Source organism: Petaurus breviceps, unplaced genomic scaffold, assembly GCF_028583685.1.
Source record: "Petaurus breviceps papuanus isolate PSGF00001 unplaced genomic scaffold, PetGlider_PUasm1.0 90784, whole genome shotgun sequence".
Classification (NCBI taxonomy): Eukaryota; Metazoa; Chordata; class Mammalia; order Diprotodontia; family Petauridae; genus Petaurus; species Petaurus breviceps.
Window position 1 is genome coordinate 11,184,032 of NW_027187345.1, and position 19,590 is coordinate 11,203,621.

The 19,590-nt window shown below is 39.3% G+C and overlaps 1 long non-coding RNA gene across 3 annotated transcripts in view; it reads left to right on the top strand.

The window, feature by feature from the left end:
- Nucleotides 1–14,172, top strand: part of LOC138147302 (uncharacterized) — a 45,898-nt gene extending 31,726 nt beyond the window's left edge. For all 3 annotated transcript variants that reach the window (XR_011164769.1, XR_011164771.1, XR_011164770.1), the window contains exons 5-8: nt 5,169–5,893; nt 6,432–6,483; nt 6,638–6,793; nt 13,642–14,172. This is a non-coding gene — a long non-coding RNA (uncharacterized lncRNA). The remainder of the gene's footprint in view (nt 1–5,168; nt 5,894–6,431; nt 6,484–6,637; nt 6,794–13,641) is intronic.
- Nucleotides 14,173–19,590: the final 5,418 nt, after the last annotated feature.

Sequence of the window (19,590 nt, forward strand, 5' to 3'; positions counted from 1 at the left end):
AATGAATTACATTAGTCATCCCTGACCCATATTACCACTTCCATTTTCTCCCCTTCCTATCCCTCAATGCTTTGTTTCAGACAAGCAGACCCTCTCTTGGTGGGCCCTTTTCACTCTTACTATAACTCAGTCCTTTCATCCTGGGCCATCTCCAGTTGTCCAGATCTATATCATTGTACTATACCCAGATGACTTTGGAGGAGAAAGTGAGGCTGGAGCCCTCCCTCATTTAAATTCAATTCACTTGCAAGTCATGGCACCACCTTCCTGATATCACTGGTCCTCTTTGAGAACAAAGGACTAACAACAAGCTTTAATCCCACTGTATGACTGCTTATACTTGAATGTTTTTTTTAATTAAAATTTTATGTTTTTTTTTAGTTTACATCATGCATTTCCACAAGATTTTGAGTTGAAAATTTTCTCCCCATCTTTCCCCTACCCACCACCTCAAAACAGTGATCCCACTGTATACCCCCTCCTCCAATCTGCTCTCTCCTATATCCTTCCCCATGTCCCCTCTCACTTTACAGTAGAGCAAAATGGATCTCTATACCCCTGCGCCTGTATATGTTATTTCCCAGTTTCATGTAAAATAATAATAATAATAATAATAATATTTAAAAAAACATTTGATTTTAAAACTTTGAATTCCAGATTCTTTCCCTTCCTCCCTTATCACCCAACCTTACTGGGAAGATAAGCAATTCAATATAGGTTGGACATGTGTAGCTACACAAAACATTTCCATAGTTGATATATTGTGAAAGACTGACTATATTTCCCTCCATCCTATCTCACCCTCCCACTTGTTCTATTCTCTACTTTGACCCTGTCCCTTTTCAAAAGTGGGTGCTTCCAACTTCCCTCCCCCACAACCTGCCCTCCCTTCCATCATCCCCCCTCTCATCCCCTTCCCCCCTACTCTTATGTAGAGCGATATACCCTATTTAGTGTGTATATAATTCCCTCCCTAAGCCAAATTCAATGAGAGTAAGGTTGACTCATTCCCTTTTGCCTTCCTTTTCTTCCCCTCCATTATAAGTTTTCTCTTGCCTTTTATATGAGATAATTTGCCCCATTCTCTCTCTCTCCATTCCTCTCACTATATTCCTCTCTCACTTCCCAATTTCAACTTTTAAGTATCATCTCTTCCTATTCAATTGGTTCTGTGCCCTCTGTCTATGTATACCTGCACACATATATACACACACTCACAAATGTATTCATAAGCCCATATACCCTCCTATATAGACATATATGTATATATACATACATATATACATTTATATTCCCTTCAACTATTCTTATACTGAGAAAATTTTCATACGTTACAATTATTGTTTTTCAATGTAGGAATGTAAATAGTTCAACGTTGATAAATTCCTTATGATTTATTTTCCCTGTTTACCTTCTCATGCTTCTCTTGTTCTTGTATCTGAATGTCAAATTTTCTATTCAATTCTGGTTTTTTCATAACGAATGCTTGAAAGGGGGATGAAGCCAAGATAGTGGAGTAGAAACAGGACTTCTGTGGGGCTCCAGCTTCCACCTCCCCCAATTCATGTAAAAGGGGACTCTGAACAAACTTTGGAGCTATAGAACCCACAAAATGACACAGAAAAGCTAACCTCCCACTGAGGAGAGGCCAGCAGGCCAGCAGAAATTGGCCAGTGCAGCACTCTGGGAGCAGAGCCCAGTCCCAAGCTAGCCAGAGGTTTTAGCTCCAGGGTGGGCCTGACCAACCACAGGCTGGAGGGACTTCAGATCACCAGCAGCTGTGGTGGTTTCCAGAATTATCAACACATACATGTGAAGGACAAAGTGAGAGGTCAGTACAGTGTTGACTTTGGGATCCAGTAGTTGGGAGTGCGGTCGGCCTTTGGCCCAGGGTGAGAAGCTGCTGAGGCGCCACCTCCATGCAGCCACCCCCACATGGCAGCTTCAGCTCATGGCCTGCAGAGTGTAGGGGGACCAAGCGACCAGTCTGAGGGTTAATTGCTCTTGCTTTAACCTTCTTGGATCTGGATTGTGGTCTAGGGTGGAGGTACTGGGGTGTGTGACCAGTTTGCCAGAGTGTGTGGAGGCTTCAGAGAGGGCACCTAATTAATACCTCTGGCAGCTGAGAAAACCCCAGCATTTGGGACGAAGCTTCTCTGTCTGGTGGCAGAGTCCTACTGTGGCAAAAAGCCCAGGGGTCAAGTGACTGAGTGATGACATGAGCAGGCAAAGGAAGAAAAATAAACAAAACACCCCAACTTTACACTCCTATTTTGGCAACAAAAAGGATCAAAGAATGGAACAGGAGGAAGACAGTGAAGTCAGAAATTTTTGTCATTTATGGGTCGATAATTCTGGAAATTTCCACAGATCCAGGTGATCCGCTTTCTCGAAGTCCCTCCAACTGGGGCTGGTTGTGGCTGCCCTGAAGCTAAAATAGCAGACTGGGGGAGGGGAGTTGGGGGGAGGCTGGCTGGGCTCAGCTCCCAGCATGCTGCAACGAACCCTTCTTGTCTGCCTGCTGGGCTGTTTTCAGTAGGAGGTTTGTTTCTCTCTGTCACTTTGTGGGTTCTATAGCCCTAAAGTCTGTTTAGAGTCATTTTTTAGGTATTTGAGATTGTTATGGAGGGGTCATACGGAGTTTTCTTGCTTCTATGCAGCCATCTTGTCTCCACCTTGAATGTTTTCTTAAGATATTGTTTTCATAATTTCAACTTTTTTTGCTCATATTAGTTGCTTAACAAATGTTTGATAATTGATTGATTGACTGAAGAAGCAGTAGGTTACTCTTACAATGAGAATGAGATTAAGCAGATGAACAACATGACTGTTATGATGTGCTTGACCTACAAAGGCCCAAGAGGATTGGTGCCAGCCTTTGGGCAGATCTTCTATGGAGAATTCACGCAAAGCCATAGAGACAAGAGTAGTTGAGGCTAAGAAGGCATCAGTACAATGAACTTCCACCCCACTGAAACCACGAATGCATCAAAGCCCCTACTCAGGGAACCACTGACATTGTTTTTGCTTCTTTTTGGGAGGACACCAGCTGCCACATCCACATTAGAATCCTGTCTCTTTTCTCCTTATTGCAACATCCCTGTTAAGGGGCAATCCTATTCCTTACTAGTGATGGTTTTTACTTCCACAGTACTACTCATTATAAATGACCTGTGTGTATAAATCTTCCTTTCTAAGAAAGGAACAAATACCAGAACCACAGAGCTGTCTTGTTGCCTAGTGAATTCTTGCAACTTTGTTGCATGTTTCAAAGGATGTATCATGGCTGATAAACCTCAACACCACTGCATCGCGGAAAATAAACACAGTTGGCACTTTGTGGGGATCATTTGTGAGAATTTAACTACTAGATTATCTACCTTCTCTCACCCTTAATTTCCCTTCCTAGTTGCTTGACATATAACATCATACAGACTTGCATAGCTCCTTCTCTCATTTTATAACGAAGGTCATTTTCTATGATTGGATCAAAATATCCACTGTGGTTGTCAGAAGCCTTGGAGAAACTGGTCTAAACTTAATGCTAAGGCTTTTGTAGTAGCTGGATACATTTCGGAAAACCTGTCTGTCCCTCTGCAAAATTGCAGTGTAGAACTGGTTTGGGACATCACATTGTTCCCCTTTGTGTTCCGTCCTCTGTTTATTTCTCCCCCATTTCTCCCCACCTTCTTCTTCCATTTAATCTATTTTTTTTAATTAGTAAGCATTTATTTTCTTTCTCTCCCATCTCCTCCTCAACCAATGTTAATAAAAGAAAAATAATACATATCCTTCTAACAAATAATCATAGTTGAGCAAAACAAATTTCTGCCTTGGCCAAAACTGTGGGTCTCATTCTGCCTCTTGAGTCCTGTTATCAGGAGATGGCCAGAATATTTCATTATTGGTTATCTGGAATCCTATTTGGTCATTGTATTAATCAGAACTCTTAAACCTTTCAAAGTAGTCTTTACAATGTCATTGAATACCACTTCCTCCTTCCAATTCCTGGTCTCTTTATCTTCTCCCCATCTCTGCCCCTACCCTCTCTTTGAAATCTCTCAGGAAAGTATATTAGATTATCCATTTTCACACAGGTATAATTTTAGTGAGTATTTTCCTCTCCATGAGTGTAAGTCATATTCCAAATTGTAAAATGACTTTATACAAATAATAGAGGTCTTAATCTCTATTATTTTAATTTCAGACTAGGTGAGAAAGTTTGGGAATTCTTTGTAGGCTAGATACTTTCCATACATCTTTGAAATTATACCAACTCTGCTATATGTGACTCTGAGTTCCCTTTCCTCCTGGGATCATAGATCTAGAGCTAAAGGGGGCTTCAGAGGGCAGTTAGTTCAAAACACTAGCTTTACACATGAGGAAAGTGAAAGCCAAAAATGTTCAGTGACTTGCCCGAAGTTACACATGCAATAAGGATGAGAAGCAGGATTTGAACTCAGGTCTTCTGACTCCAGGAGACTTTTCACTATATTGATCTGAGTCTGTGTGTGTTCACTTTTATAATAACAAGCTCCAGAACTGAACCTGTCCAGTACCATCCCTTTGGTGGTTGTCACCATGATCTTAATTAAGCTCTGAATGCTGAAGTGAATCAGAGAATTTTGAAACTAGAATGGGTACCCAGTACATGGGAAATAAAGGCTCTTAGAACTAGAAAAATACTTAGAAATCATCTTTTAAAAAATTTCAGAAGAGAAAGTGAGACCTGGGGAGTGAAATCACTTACCCAAGCTCATATATCTGTGAGGGTTCACAGAAGAGGAGATCATAAAATCTCCAAATGAGGTAAATTTTGTTGCTGTTATTGTTGAGGAGAGGTCTATACCTGTAATTTAATTGTTATGGGGACTCCCCATATGACATGAATTGATGACTCCACTGTAAGTTATGGTTTTAGTTTCCTGACACATTAAGAAGTTAAGTGACATTTCAGTGCTCACCTAGTTTGTGTGTGTGTGTGTGTGTGTGTGTGTGTGTGTGTGTGATTTTAAGTGCTTTTAATCTCATTTATTCTTAGAAATGCTTCCCTCAGCCTGGGCATTTTTAGCAATTGTTGGATGACAAAAGCAGATCTTTTATTTTGTTTCTTCAAGCACCTCTTACCAGGATTGCTCTATAATCTACTCTTTTCCTCATCCCTGTAGAGAGCCCACAAGTGGATTGCCCTCAGCAATGTAACAAGATGACCTGGCCTTTACTGAAGCTTGTCCTGGAGTCATCTGGAACACAGAAGCAGTCCCGAATTGACCTTCCCACTAAATTCAGGGAAACAGCCTGCATCGTTTCAGGCTTTGTCTATCAAACCTCTGCCCAGATCTAGAATCCTAGAGAGGCCTCAGGGACCTGAGAGATTACAGTGTTTTGAGGTTCACTGTTTGTGCCAGGAGATCCTTGATATTTCCAGAAAACAAATTGAAAATCTTGGGATCTTTGTACAGTTTACCAATTATTTCTAGAATAAACTCCTTCCTCATCTCTGCCTCTTCCTAATCTTTGATTTCTTCAAAGCTGAGCTCAAAACACCATTCCCTGCAGGGACTTTTCCTGCTCCCTTTAGCTACTAATATTTTTTCCCACAAATTACTGTTCTGCATATACTTATATGTATTCATATTGTCTCTGCCTATAGAATGCAAGTTCCTTGAAGGAAGGGACTTTGTCATTAATCTTGGGGTCCCCAGCACCTATCATAAGGCTTGGCATATAGTATGTACTTAAAAGTTTTTTGTTTGCTTGACTTGACCAGGGTCACAAAGCAATTAAGAATCTAAGGCAGCCTGAGGCCACATGTGGGCCAGGACTGTACTTGAGGACCTAGAGGGACACATGTGGCCTCGAAGTCCTAGGTTTCCCACCCCTGAATTCTAAGGTAAGACTAAAACCCAAGTTTACCTCCAAGATCAGTGTTCTCCCCACTATACCATATTGCCTCTAACATCACGGACTCTCCATAGGATTTCTGGCTCTTGTCAAGTTCTAGAATGTTAATATGTCGGTGAGAGAACCTCACCAGGTCTATTCACATTGCCCTGAACTGTTTTCAATGGAGTTCAACAAAAGATGAAGAAGACATTTGCATGTAGTCAGAGTAGTTTTGGTGAAGATCTGTTTTTATCATACACTTTCCATTAGGAGTGAATGTTAAAGCTTGGAGTTATATGATAGTATCTCCATAATCCCCTTTTACTCTGGATTCACATTCTCTAAAATGCAATAGCCTTTTAAATATGATATTTCCAGTTCAGGTTTCCTCAAGCTAACTCAGCTTATTGGTTTGTTTTTATCTGTCAATAAGGAAAGGCTATCCACTGCTCTAAAGTGCATTCTTATAGACAATCTGATTTTCTAATATGACCAAGGTCAAATCAATCACTACCTTCCTTCTATTTTTTACCCTTTGCATTTAGGTCAGATTTATTATTTGGAGGGACAACAGATTGACAGGAGACCACAGGCAAGGTAATGAAATCAAACTTTCATTGCTTCCATTTGCTCAGCTTTATAGCATCTGAATAACGGAGAGAGTAAGTAATGGGGCAGCAGATGCTGATTCTATCTGGGCCTTACACTTCCCTTGCTCTCACTTATTACTGGGAATGTTTCTTTCACACAGGGTACTTCCAGCAAATGTGCCAGCACCAGAGCAAGCTTCCCTTCATCCCTCATTCTCATATTTCACTCGGTGAGCCTGATATGGGACTAAACCTGACAGGAATATATGTATACAGAAGCAAGCAGCAAGGAAGATCTAAATGGACTCCAGTTAGAGGTCTGTAGGGGCAGTAAAAGAAATCATCTCTAACTCATTTTTGCTCCCAGTGGGGGTGGGGGAGAGGAAGGTAGGGAGGCAGAGGGATCATGTTTTGTTATTTGTGTCTGTATTGTTTCTAGCTGTAAAGGACCCTGTCCCTGTCAATGACAACACAATCAGTACAGCCCCATAGCACCTGCAAAGGAAGGGGTGAACTCTTAACTGGCTCCCCTCCTTCATGGGCAGCTGTGCCTTACACCAAACAAAATCAATTACTCCATATCTTGATGCTGGTTTTAGGTTATTGGCTTTTGACTAATCATGTTTTGCAGTGATTCCTTCCCTCAAAACAATTTTCATCAGTGACAGGCCAAAGGGTATGGAAATAGAGGGGGAAGGGGGGAGGAATCCTGTTTTTCATGGAAGCCTCCCCACCGATGGCATACAAACCCTTTCCATATTAGCAATCACACTAAGTATGAGGGAAAGCCAGGGAGGAAAACATGGCCTATAATTTTGTCTTCACATAAAGGTTCTTTGCTCTTTTCCTAATGCTTGTAAAAGTGACCAGAGACAGTTTCTGTAGCAACAAACACTAGTGGTTTACAAGGAAGGGAGACCCCACCTATGGAATAACAAAGGGTTGGACCATATAGGGCATCAGAGCCAATCACTGTAGCTCTTGTAGGGGGTCTGCAGGAGAGCCACGCTGCTCAGCTGTATAAGTAGGAGTCGAAGGGAGATTCCCCATATGGTTCAGAGATTTTCTCTGCTTGGATCACCTAAAGGAACAATATTGAATGTTTGGTGTGGCTCTTTTATTTATCATAGCTTGTAAAGAGACAGCTCCTGTTAAGGAATGACCACATAGCCCTTGATAGGCCTTACAAAGTTAAGGGAGATTTCAGCCCCCCACCCCCACCTCCAATCCGGGTGGTGGTGCTATTACTGATGGCATGTCCATGTTACTATTCCCCCCTTCCCCCTACACACACACTCCTACCATTTTGCTGAGGCATCTGCGACCTCCATAACAATGGCATAAGAGAAACCCTTCTAGGGGTGTCTAGGTGGTGCAGTGAGTAGAGTGTTGGCCCCAGAGTCAGGGGGACTCGAGTTTGGTTCCGGCCTCAGACACAACACCCACACAAAAACACTAACCGTGTAGTGTAACCTTGGGCAAGTTGCTTAACCCCAATTGCCCCCCAAAAAGCAAAAAAAAAAAAGAGAGAAGCCCTTCTTCCCTCTAGAACAGAAGGAAATATTCTAAATGAAGGTCACTAAAAACAACATATTAGTTCAGAGGCATTAGCCTCTGGAAGAAGAATCTGGAGAAAAAAATAATTCAAACAATCTTTCCTTGAATTAAGATCTTTCAATATTTTTGTCAGTGGCTTGGACAAAGAAACATACTTCCACACACATACATACATGATATATAAGATAAACATATATGATATATAAGATAAATAAACATATGATGTATAAGATAACACATATACGGACACATGATATATGATGCATATATGCTATATATGATACATGCATATAAGTGTGTGTGAGTGTTGCTCAGCTATGCAAATGACACACAGTCGGAAGCAGTAGCTAATGCCATGAATGACAGAATCAAGATTCAAAGAGATCCTGACAGCCTGGGGATGGACTGAAACTCACAATGGAACTTAATAGAAAGGACAGAGATGAACATTTACTAAACGTCTGCTATGTACCACACACTGTACTTAACAAACTTTTCAAACATTCTCTAATTTGATTCTCACAACAACCTTGTGAGGTAGGTGCCATTATTACCCCATTTTACAGTTGAGGAAAATTTGGCAGCTAGGGGTTAAGTGACTTGTCTAGGGCCATACAGCCAGCACTTGGCTGAGGCCATATTTGAACTCAGGTCTTCTTGCTTCCAGGCCCTACGCTCTATCTGCTGTACCATGTAGTTTCTTCTAGGGGAACATATACACAGATATGTATATATGCGTGTATGTGCATATACATATATGTGTATATATGTATATATGTGTGTGTATATACATATATATTTAAATCAACTATGGAACCACATTTTTAAGGTTGGAAAGTATCTCAAAGGTCATTTAGGCCAACCTCCTAAATAACACAGGACTCCCTTCTACAAGATTCCTCATAGATGTCCAACATTTCTTTAGCACTTCCAAATAACATGAAGCTTACAACCCCTCCAGGAAGTCCACCTCCCTGTTAAAAGAGGGAGCCCAGAACAGATGCCATAAGAGGTCCTCGCAATTCTTTGAGGAAGGAGTCTGGACAGGTGTTATTTAGAAGCGGGTTTGGGAGTGGAATGATCAATGAATGGACACAGGATCACATCAGAGATTGGTATGACAGTACAGAAGAAAGTGTCCAGCACTTGGAAGTAAGAAGGAAGTGTTTGTAAATCATACCTCTGAAAGTGACTAGCTCTCTGACTTTGGGCAAATCACTTAAACTTAGTCCCAGCCTTAAATTTCCTCATATGAAAAAAATAGGATAATAATGATGATAGGTCTTACTTCACAGTGTAATTATTGTTAAGGTCAAATGGGATAATGTATATGAAGGATTTTATAAGCTTCAAAATGCTATCTAAATGGCAGCTACAATTGTTATTATCATCCATAATTCAATTGTTGTTTGTTAAGTCAACAATTGTTCATTAAGCATCTACCATGTTTAAATGGCTATTCTAAGTGCTGTGGATAATGAAGAAACAAATGAAATACTCCCTGTCCTTAGAGAGTTTACATTCTATCTGGGACATACTATAGGTATATTTAAGTAAGGAGACACATATAAGTATAGATAAAATACAATTTATTTGATATGAGATGCAACTTCTATAAGTTGCAGGGGAGGGAACTGGATGGCCCCTTTGAAGAGGGCCATGAGGGTTGGATTGGAGTAGATGCTTATGGGATCCCTCTCAAGAAGGTGAAGATGAGGGACTGTCAAATCATGAAAAGAGAAAATGGGAAGGTAGCAGAGGGGGACAAGCACTAGAAGTTGGGAAGACCAAAAGAACAGAGAATTTAAAACAGAAATACAGCCAATGAACTGGCATAGAAAACTCAATGGCGATGGGATTTTGTTGTGTGCAAGAAACTACAAAGATCCCAGTATAAGTAAAGTGTAGAGTGTGTGATGTGGTAAAAGGAATAAATAGGTGGGGAAAAGATAGGATGGGTCTATGTTATAAAGGATATTAAATGCTAAATAGAAGTTTAGTTTTGATCTCAGAGGTGATAGGGAGCTAGTGCAGTTTCTTGAGTAGGGATATGACACTATCAGATCTGTGCTTCATGAAAATCAATTTGTTGGCTATGTGGAGGGGTGGTTTGGAGTGGGGAGAGATTTGAAGCAGGTAGACCAATTTGGAGCTATTGCAACAGAGGTGATGGGGGTTCAACTAAAGTGATTGCTGTGTGAGTAGAGAGGTGTATACAAGAGATGTTGTGAAGCTAGAAATGACAAGAATCTATAGTCACAGATATCAAATTTCTATGAAACATGGCAGAATTCAGCTAGCTTTTGATTTCTAGATTGTAAGTTTAAGAAATCCCACTTAATTTAATTTTTTTTTGGTCTTACAGACCTTGTGTTCATGAGAGTGGGTTAAGGAAGGAACACTGAGCATGGAGTGAATCCTGAGCAGGAACAAGTGTAAAGATGTTTTAAAATACTATATGCACATCTAGAGGCAGGTATCTCTATGATATTTTTCTGTCCATCCATGTTTGGTGGCACAATGGATAGAACACTGGACCTGGAGTCAGGAAGATCTGGGTTCAAATATATCCTCAGACGCTTGTTAGATGTGTGACCCTCGTCAAGTCACTTAACCTCTGTTTGCCTCAGTTTCCCCAAATTCAAAATGGGGGTAATAATAACATATGCTTCCCAGAGTTATTGTGAGGTTAGTCCTCACAATAATATTTGTAAAGTGAGATAATATTTGTAAAGTGATTAGCACAGTGCCTGGAACATAGTTGGTATTGTATAAATGATTATTCCTTCCCTGCCTGTAGCAGCAAGCACCCTAGCATACCCAGGATGACTGATAGCACAGGTTCTTTGATCTACTTTTCTAAAGGAAAGCCACTCAAAAAGGGGTTAACAATCTTACTTTAATCAAACATATATCATTTACCTAGTTTAGGGGAAAAAGCCAGCACCCTGAACTTCAGAGAAAATACAAACAGAAGTTACAAGCAGACAAAAAATACAGAGAAAATAACACAATTCAACAGACAGGGCTTCCAGCTATCTGACCATTACATCTATATCTATTTAGTTATCAGAGAGAGAAGCACCAATATCTGGGTTTTCAAAGCTGGGAGGGGGTGCTCAACAGCTGCCCAGAGTCTTGTCTGGTCAAATCACACAACTCTTCCCATGAGTGCGCCCCAAAGTAAAACATCAGATCAGGGTGTATATATAGCCTTCTCCAGGGTCAGAGAACATCACCACCCTCATGACCCACTGCCCAATCACAAAGTAACAAGGTGTGGGCATTCCTGAAAAACAAATCTCCCACCACATGTGACCATGTGACCACATTCAGCCTATTAGGGGGCAAAGTGTATTTTCCAATCAGGGAAGGTTTTCAGAGTCACTTAAGCCTATCAAGGGGCAGGAAAGATCTTCAAATTCCCATTCCCATTACACTGCCTTCCTTTGTAAGGACTCTCCTCTACCCATGAAGATCTTCAAGCTTTCTGTCATTTAGAGTCTTGTAGAGGTGCCTGAGGTGATGACAGGTTAAATGACTTCCCTGGAGTTACATAGCCACTGTTTGTCAAAAAAGACTTGGTCAGGGCTCCCTAACTCCAAAGATTCTGCTCTATCCAGCACTTGATACCAAGAGCATGTGACAACCAAAATACTCCCCCAGGCTCCCTATTTCCCTTTGCCTTCTGTATCTCACTCTAGTCTCTACCATAATGATTTAGCAACACAGAAATCATTCCAAGAGAGTGATACATGTCAGCTTGAAACACAAATATTTACAGAATTGACTGTCACATATCACTTATAGGAAATGACAAGATCATGTGAACTTTATAGAAGGGATATTTTTGAAAGCTATTTCCCCAGGATGAAATAGGGTAGTAAGCAATATTTCCCTTTTAGCTAGGACAAATATCGCAAGCTCTTACCTCCCCGTGGGTTCACAGCTTTGAGAAATGAAATCAGGCTTCCCCCAAGAAGGCACACTTAGAGTGTGCTCTGAAACAGATTCACCTGATATGAAAGCATGTCTTCCTTATGAGGTATTGTACCTGGCTTAGTGTTTAATGAAGGAAAACTGCAAAACATTTGGGATATTCTCCTTTCCAATGAACAATTAACTTGGGGCCTCAGTTTCCTCATCTACAAAATGAGGAGCTTCTACTAAAACTGCAAACTCTCTTCTACCTCAAAACCTATGATCCTATGACTTGGGTCCAAATCCTGCCTCTACTACTTTCTACCTGTATGACCTTGCAAAAGGCATTAATATTTCATGGCCTCAGTTTTCTCAAGTGTAAATGCAAGGGGTTGGACAAGATTATTTCTATGGTCCCTTCTGGCAACAAGCCTTTTGCTTAATCAATCAACACATTTTTTTTTTTTTTTGCTTTTTCTTTGGCGAGGGGAAGGTAGGGCAGTTGGGGTTAAATGACTTTCCCAAGGTCACATGGCTAGTTTTGTGTCAAGTGTCTGAGGCCAGATTTGAACTCAGGTCCTCCTGACTCCAGGGCTGGTGCTCTGTTCACTGTGCCACCTAGCCACCCCAACAAATTCTTATTATGTGACTTAGTGCTTTGTACTGTACTAGATACTAGGGATAGAAAGACAAAATTCCATCAGTTCCTGCTGTCAAAGAGCTTATAGTGTATCCAGGTCATGCAGTATACATATATGGGTATAATAGTAATAGTAATAACTAGAATTTCTTTAGCATTTTAAGTGAAAAATATTTTAAAGTATTTTGCAAAGTATTTTAAAATGTATTATCCCATTCTACTAAATACATACATATATATATGTATATGTATGTGTATATACACACATTTATTTACACACACACAAATGATAACTTGATCTCATAATGTATAGAACCCCCAATTCAAGCACCCTAGGGCAGAAGTTGAGCTCCAAGAGAATGAGTGAATGAATCAATTAACAAAAACATTTCTTTTTCTTTTTTTGTGAGATAATTAGGGTTAAGTGACTTGCCCAGGGTCACACAACTAGTAAGTGTCAAGTGTCTGATTGGAGGCTGGATTTGAATTCAGGTCCTCCTGACTTCAGGGCTGGTGCTCTATTCACTGTGTCAACTAGCTGCCCCAACAAAAAATATTTCTTAAGAACTACTATATGCCAGGTACTATATTAAGGGATAAAAAGGAATAAAAATAGTCCTTGCTCTCAAGGAGCTTACACTCAACACAAAGACCCTGAAGAGGTGAGCGAGCTTTTAGGGAAGGAAGATAGTGGTGAGGGGAATAGATTACAAATTCCATGAGGCCAGATAGTAGTTTTTATCTAAACTGTGTATCTCTTCTGGTACAGAGTATAGTGTTCTTCACACAGAATAAATAAACAAATAAATAAGTAAATGAATGAATAATAAATATATATTGAGTTGAAGTAACATGAATAACCTCCTGAGGAGAGAACCCATTCATCTTCCTTTCTTTCCTTTCGCCATTGCCCCACCCAAGTCTGTTGGATGTTTCAGGAAGGATAGGGAAACACTTCTTTCCTCCAGGTCCTCCCCTAAATCTCACCAGAATTGTGTCTTTGCCTCAACCTTCTTGCCAACCCTCCTTCCTATTTTTACATTCCAGAATCTGACCTGTCATCCTCAGTCTCTGGCAGGGAGTCCTACTGATCCCACTACATTCAGATTGGCACATGTGGGCATGGCCCCTATAGTCACCTCTCCCCCAACACACTGATGATGGTGGGGTATGACCACCGTACACAACTTCAAAGAGCAAGGAGTCATCACCTGAAAGCTTTCCAGTAAGATGGAGAGCCATCAGGCCTTCTCAATTCTATCCTCCAGCCCCCTGGACATAGCCATATACACTGTTGACATACTTTAAACACCTCTGGGCTCTGTCCCTTCAATCCTGCTATGTACCCAAAGGATCATTTGCCTCTTTCATCTCCATGGAATCTGAATCTCAATTCTCTTCATTAGAATGCTAATGCCTTGAATTCACAGTATTTTATTTATCCCCAGCACTTAGCCCAGTGTTTGGTAATTAGTATATGCTTAATAAATGCCTTTTCTTTTCTCTCTCTCAGTCTCTGCCTCATTGTCTCAGTCTCTCTCTGTCTGTCTCTGTCTCTCTCTGTCCATGCATACATTCATAGCTTCAGGAACTGTGAACACTACTGACTCAGTCATGGTAGGGTTTTCCAAGAAATCCCTATTAATGTCCAGAGTAACCAGGAGAGCTGTGATCACGTCTGAGAAGATAGGAGAAGGTGCCGAACAAGATGTTTTTTTTACTAACTAAAGACAATGCTAGTAGACTCCCTAAGTAGCCCAGGACCAAGGACACTGAGAACTTTCTCATTAAGGAGCTCTGGACCCCTGGGGTATGGCTGCCCCATAATGCCACATGAATATTGAATTCTTAGAATAAAACTCTTTGTGACTAGTGAACATTCAGATCCTTCAGAGTTACACGAGAAAAGGCAATAAAAACTTTTCCTTTCTTTAAATTAAGGCCCAGATTCCCTCCCTCAGTAATTATATTATGCTATCACCTGTGTTGATTCTTCAATCATCAAGATTTAAAAATTCAACAGTTTTCCCCTTGGATCTGGTCAGAGAAATTAAGAGAGCTCAGAAATGGTATCCTCAAATTTTGTCTTAATCTTCATAGATTAGATTTTATATATTCTTGCATGACTTTAGCATCTCTTTGGGAACTGAGCATTCAGACATTCCTTATACTAAAATAGAACTTAATCTCATCATTTAGCCCAAATCCACCTACCAGTAATGAATACCAACCATTTTGTGAGGCAGTTATGATTTTCTTTACTCTCTCATTCCAACAGCTCACATGAGATTTACATTTTTACTTAGTGTTTGATCCCCTTAACAAACCTAGGAATTAGGAATCATCATTCTCATTTTATAAATGAGGAAACTGAGGCTCATTGAGATTAACAAAATCACCTAAGTTCACACGTAAGTACTGGAGGAAAAACTTAAAACCAAGTCTCCTGTTTTGAAATCTAATCTTGTTTTCTAAATACTAAGTCTTCTTGTCTTCCCAACTTTCCTTCCCCAGCCAGACAGTGAGTAGACTATTCCAACTGCTGGCTTTTTAACACCATAAAAACAGACTTAGCCCAGACCTCAATCCTTCATTTACCTAAATATAGTAATGGGGCAACTTAAGACATTAACCAAGTCCACTATACAAAATTAGATCTTCTAAATTAAATTTAATTCACATTTCTCAGGTTTGTATATCATAGTAAAGACAAAGTTAGAAACTGTCTGATAAATGATTGTTGGACTGAGATGAAAAATATTAATAACTCATGTTTCTGTACTGTTTCCCAAGTGCTTTCCTTATCACAACTCTGTAAGGTAGGAAGTGTATGTGTTAATGTAGCCATTTTAGATGATTTGACCAAAGTTACATACCTACTTAAGTTTCTGATGTTGGATTTAAAAAAAATTTTAAATTTTAATTATGGAATAAAAGAAACATTTTCATACATAGTATAATAAAAAAAAGATGACAGCACATGAAACTGCAAATCTATTATGTACAACTTGCTATTCTTTTAAAATATATTTTGTAAATTACTTTTTTTCTCCCCTCACCCAGAGATGGCTACTACTAGACACAAATATGTATATATATACATAAAATCATTCTATACATACTTCTATTTATCAGTTCTTTCTTTGGATGCAGATAGCTTCTTCCTTTGGTCTGAGGTAGGATTTCAATTTGCATCTCCTGAATATGAGTGTAGAGAGCTACTTACCACAACAGCATAATAAGAAACAATATAATTGTGGAAAAAATACAGAAGGGAAAAAATGTGTATCTATATGTATCTATATTATATACATACATGTGTATCTATACATACATGTATGAACACACATATATGTGTGTAACCTTCCATTGACAAAAGACGATTTTAGATACAAGATCAGTAGAAGTTAATAGTATATATACAAAATATGTACAAATACACATATATGCACATATACATACACATATATACATATGCAGATATGTGTGTATAGATGATGAATATAGATAGTACTTTGTTGAAGGTTGCAGCTGAGAAGCACAGGACAGAATGACTATATTGCCTAATTGTGGTAAGTCTGGGTATATGTCGATTTTTGTGCTGGTAGAGAGGGTCAAGGTTCATGAAATCTTGAAGCCATATAGAGTGTGCACTAATGCTGGGAAAGTAAAGGCTGGTGAAAGCTGTCATCAAATCCAACCTACAACTGCCTATTTGAACCATAGCCATGGGGAGGCTCTGGGCATAAAACAGATTTGGCATAAGGATTTCAAAGTTTGCAACATTAGAGACCTGGTCCGGGCACCAGAGTTTATATCAGAGATGGAGTGAAACCTGGATGTCATGAAGAGTTGAGCTCCCACAGTTTACTCATTCAGTTTCCTTCCTGAGGGCATATTTAGATTTTTATGTGAAACCAAGTGATGTCTTTCCATTTCCCCTAAATTAGTTCCAGCTAGCTCAGGGCTGGGGAACCTGTGGCCTTGAGGTTGCATGTGCCACATGTAAGGCCACATGTGCCTCAAGGCTGAAGATGCCCCTTCCCAGAGCTAGACAGTTCTCTGTCACTGCTGCTAATGTTGCTTTCTATGGAAACAACCAGCAGGCACAGGATAGTCAGCTCTAAGCAGCGGTGGTGAACAGCTGTGTTATCTAACACAGAACTCTTGCCTACCTTGTAAGCATAGTTCACCAGTTGCACAAAACACAAGGAAAGTGGTATGTGGATTCAACTGAACACGAAGACACCTTCAACACAAACCGAAACTATGTCAGGACTTTCAGAGGGGGTCCACTAGACAAGTTCAAGTATTGTTATCTAACTCTCTGCTTGACCTTCATGTGGCCCTGAAATTCTTTAGAAATTGAATGAATTGATCTCTATAATTTATATGATTAACATAAAATAATGACAAAGAATTACACCATGAAACCCCAAAGACACCTGCTTCATTGGGAAAATAAATGTTAGGTTTTAAAAATTGTACTTATCTGATGCATTTTCCTCCCATTTAAAAATTGAATGACAGCATAATATACCCCACAAGTACTTTTACCAACCACTTGAGTTATAGATAGTTAAGATTTACATTTTTAAACTAATCTGTGTTAATAAGGATTATGTTAACTATGCGAGGCATTGTGGCTTGGTGGGCAAGCAACAGACTGGAATTTCTGTTTCGGGGTATTAAAATAGTCCTATCATTTTCATCCTGGCGCCTTTGGCTAAAAGCCCTAGAACATGGACAAGTTCTGGGACGAATGCACCAGCAAATGTGAGTCACAGATGTTTGGGAAGCATATCCTGGTTCAGATATAATCTGAAGTAGAGGGTCATTTTCCCCTGTCATTTCTTTTCTTTTTAAAAAAAATATTTTTACTTTATAGAATAATATAAGTATTCCCTAATCCTTTAGAATAAGGAAAATTTGTCTTGGAAGTCCAGAAGGGCCTGGACTGGATCATATGTCAAGCTCTTCTCCACCTTGCTGTTTTATGGGATATGCTAGTAAAAGCATATAGGATGATGTGTTGGCACTATAGAGCAGGCACTTATAATACAAAGTTACTACTATAAATCTTGATCAGTTTTCTTGGATTTTGCTGTACCCTCATATTATCAATGGCAAAGAGGAGAAATACTTATCCTCTCATCATATACAAAAGTATTGGGGAATATAGGAGTGAGAACTGGATGTATTTTATTGTTCTAGTAAGTCCTAGGAGAGGACAGTCTACCAACACAGATGTTATTGAGAACTAGAACTGTGATTATTTAATATCACACATGTTGTATAGTTTCACACAAGAGGTAGGATTTCAACCCTCAGCTTTCTGAATTCGAAACTAACTCCCTATCCCACAGTTCTAGAGAATAGAGGGTAAGCACTAGATCTGTGACTTCTTTAGTATGGGGAACATGTAGATCTGAACGCAAATCTTCCTGGTTCTGAGACTACTTCTGTATCCATTAAATCTTACTTCCTCTCCTAGAAGAACACCCAAGTTAAAAAAATTACAATAATGCAAAACTAAAGGGAGCTTAACTTAATCAAACTAAATAAAATGACCACAAAGGAGCATGGCAAGCTCAGCTATATTTTGGAGCTGTAACATTTTATTAATTTTCAGCATTCAAGAAAACAGCAGTGAAAAAATATTAAGGGGAATGTAGTCTTAGGTTTCTGAATCTGGCAGAAGCTAATATTCGTACCACTTTCACATTCCAGTGGCCTTTATTATTAGATTTTTCAGTGATGGAAAAATAAAATTAGAACATCTAAACCTGTATCTCTCTCTTCACCCAGCAACTGATTAATGTCAAAATGTCACATCCTTTTCACTGTCAATAAACAGCTCAAAGCTGCTTATTTCTGGGAAATGTTCTAATGGTCCAAAGAGACAACACTGAATTAATGAAGCCTTTACAATTTTGCATTTTCAAATATTTGACTGTGAAAAGCTAAAATAATCCTAGAGATAAAAAACTGAATGATACCGATCTAAAAAACAGTTATTATCTTTACAAATATATGTCATCACAAAGAAAAAAGAAGCTCTTGTTGGTCAATAACATTTTAGTTCTCCTTCTTTCTGGTACTAGAATAAATGAAGCCTTAATGCTTAGAGACCATCTTATCAAATTACCCAGCCCAGGTCTATTTCACCTGACTATGCAGGGCAGCTTGGAAATAAAATTAGAAATGCCAAGTTAATCCTTAGCTTTTTATTATAATTTTATTTTATTTTTTAAGTAGCACTTACATTAAACCAAAATGCCCCTGGTGTCTGCTAGAATCCTGTATAAATGAACTAGAAATTAGATACACAAGCATGCACACTCCATTCAATCATTGGAAATCTTCATTCTTGGGTAAATTAAAATGATCCTCTGCACAGATGCAAAAGAACCCAGCCAAGTAAAAACATTTACATGTAATTTACAGAATGTTTTCTCCCTTGGAAGCAATTGCTTCTACCAGAATCATAAAAAACTACACTTTAAATTTTGAGTAAAGCTCAAAGATACTGAACCAAGCTAATAAACTGGGGGAATTGAAAGACATCCAAATAGGAAAAAAGAAGATACCCATATAATTCTGATCTACTTGGGAAATGTTTATTTGATCATGATTTTGGGTACTGAATTAAGCTAATTACTCATGCAACAATAACTCATGCAGGAAACCACTGTCTTGATGGTCTGGTAAAACACACAGTCTAATATGTCTTTCTTGTAAGGTGGGTGTTCTGTTTCTCTGGGAATCCTAAAGCTTTGTGGATAGAGGACCAAAAGATATTCTGTCACCCTACAAAACTAGTTTTCCCTCCCTTGCTTCCCTGCTGTGTTGCTGTTGGTGTTCAGTCATTTCACTCTTATCCAACCCTCTGTGACCCCAGTTCAGGTTTTCATGGCAAAGATTCTAGAGCAGTTTGCCATTTCTTTCTCCAGTTCATTTTACAGATCAGGAAATTGAGGCAAATAAGCATTATGT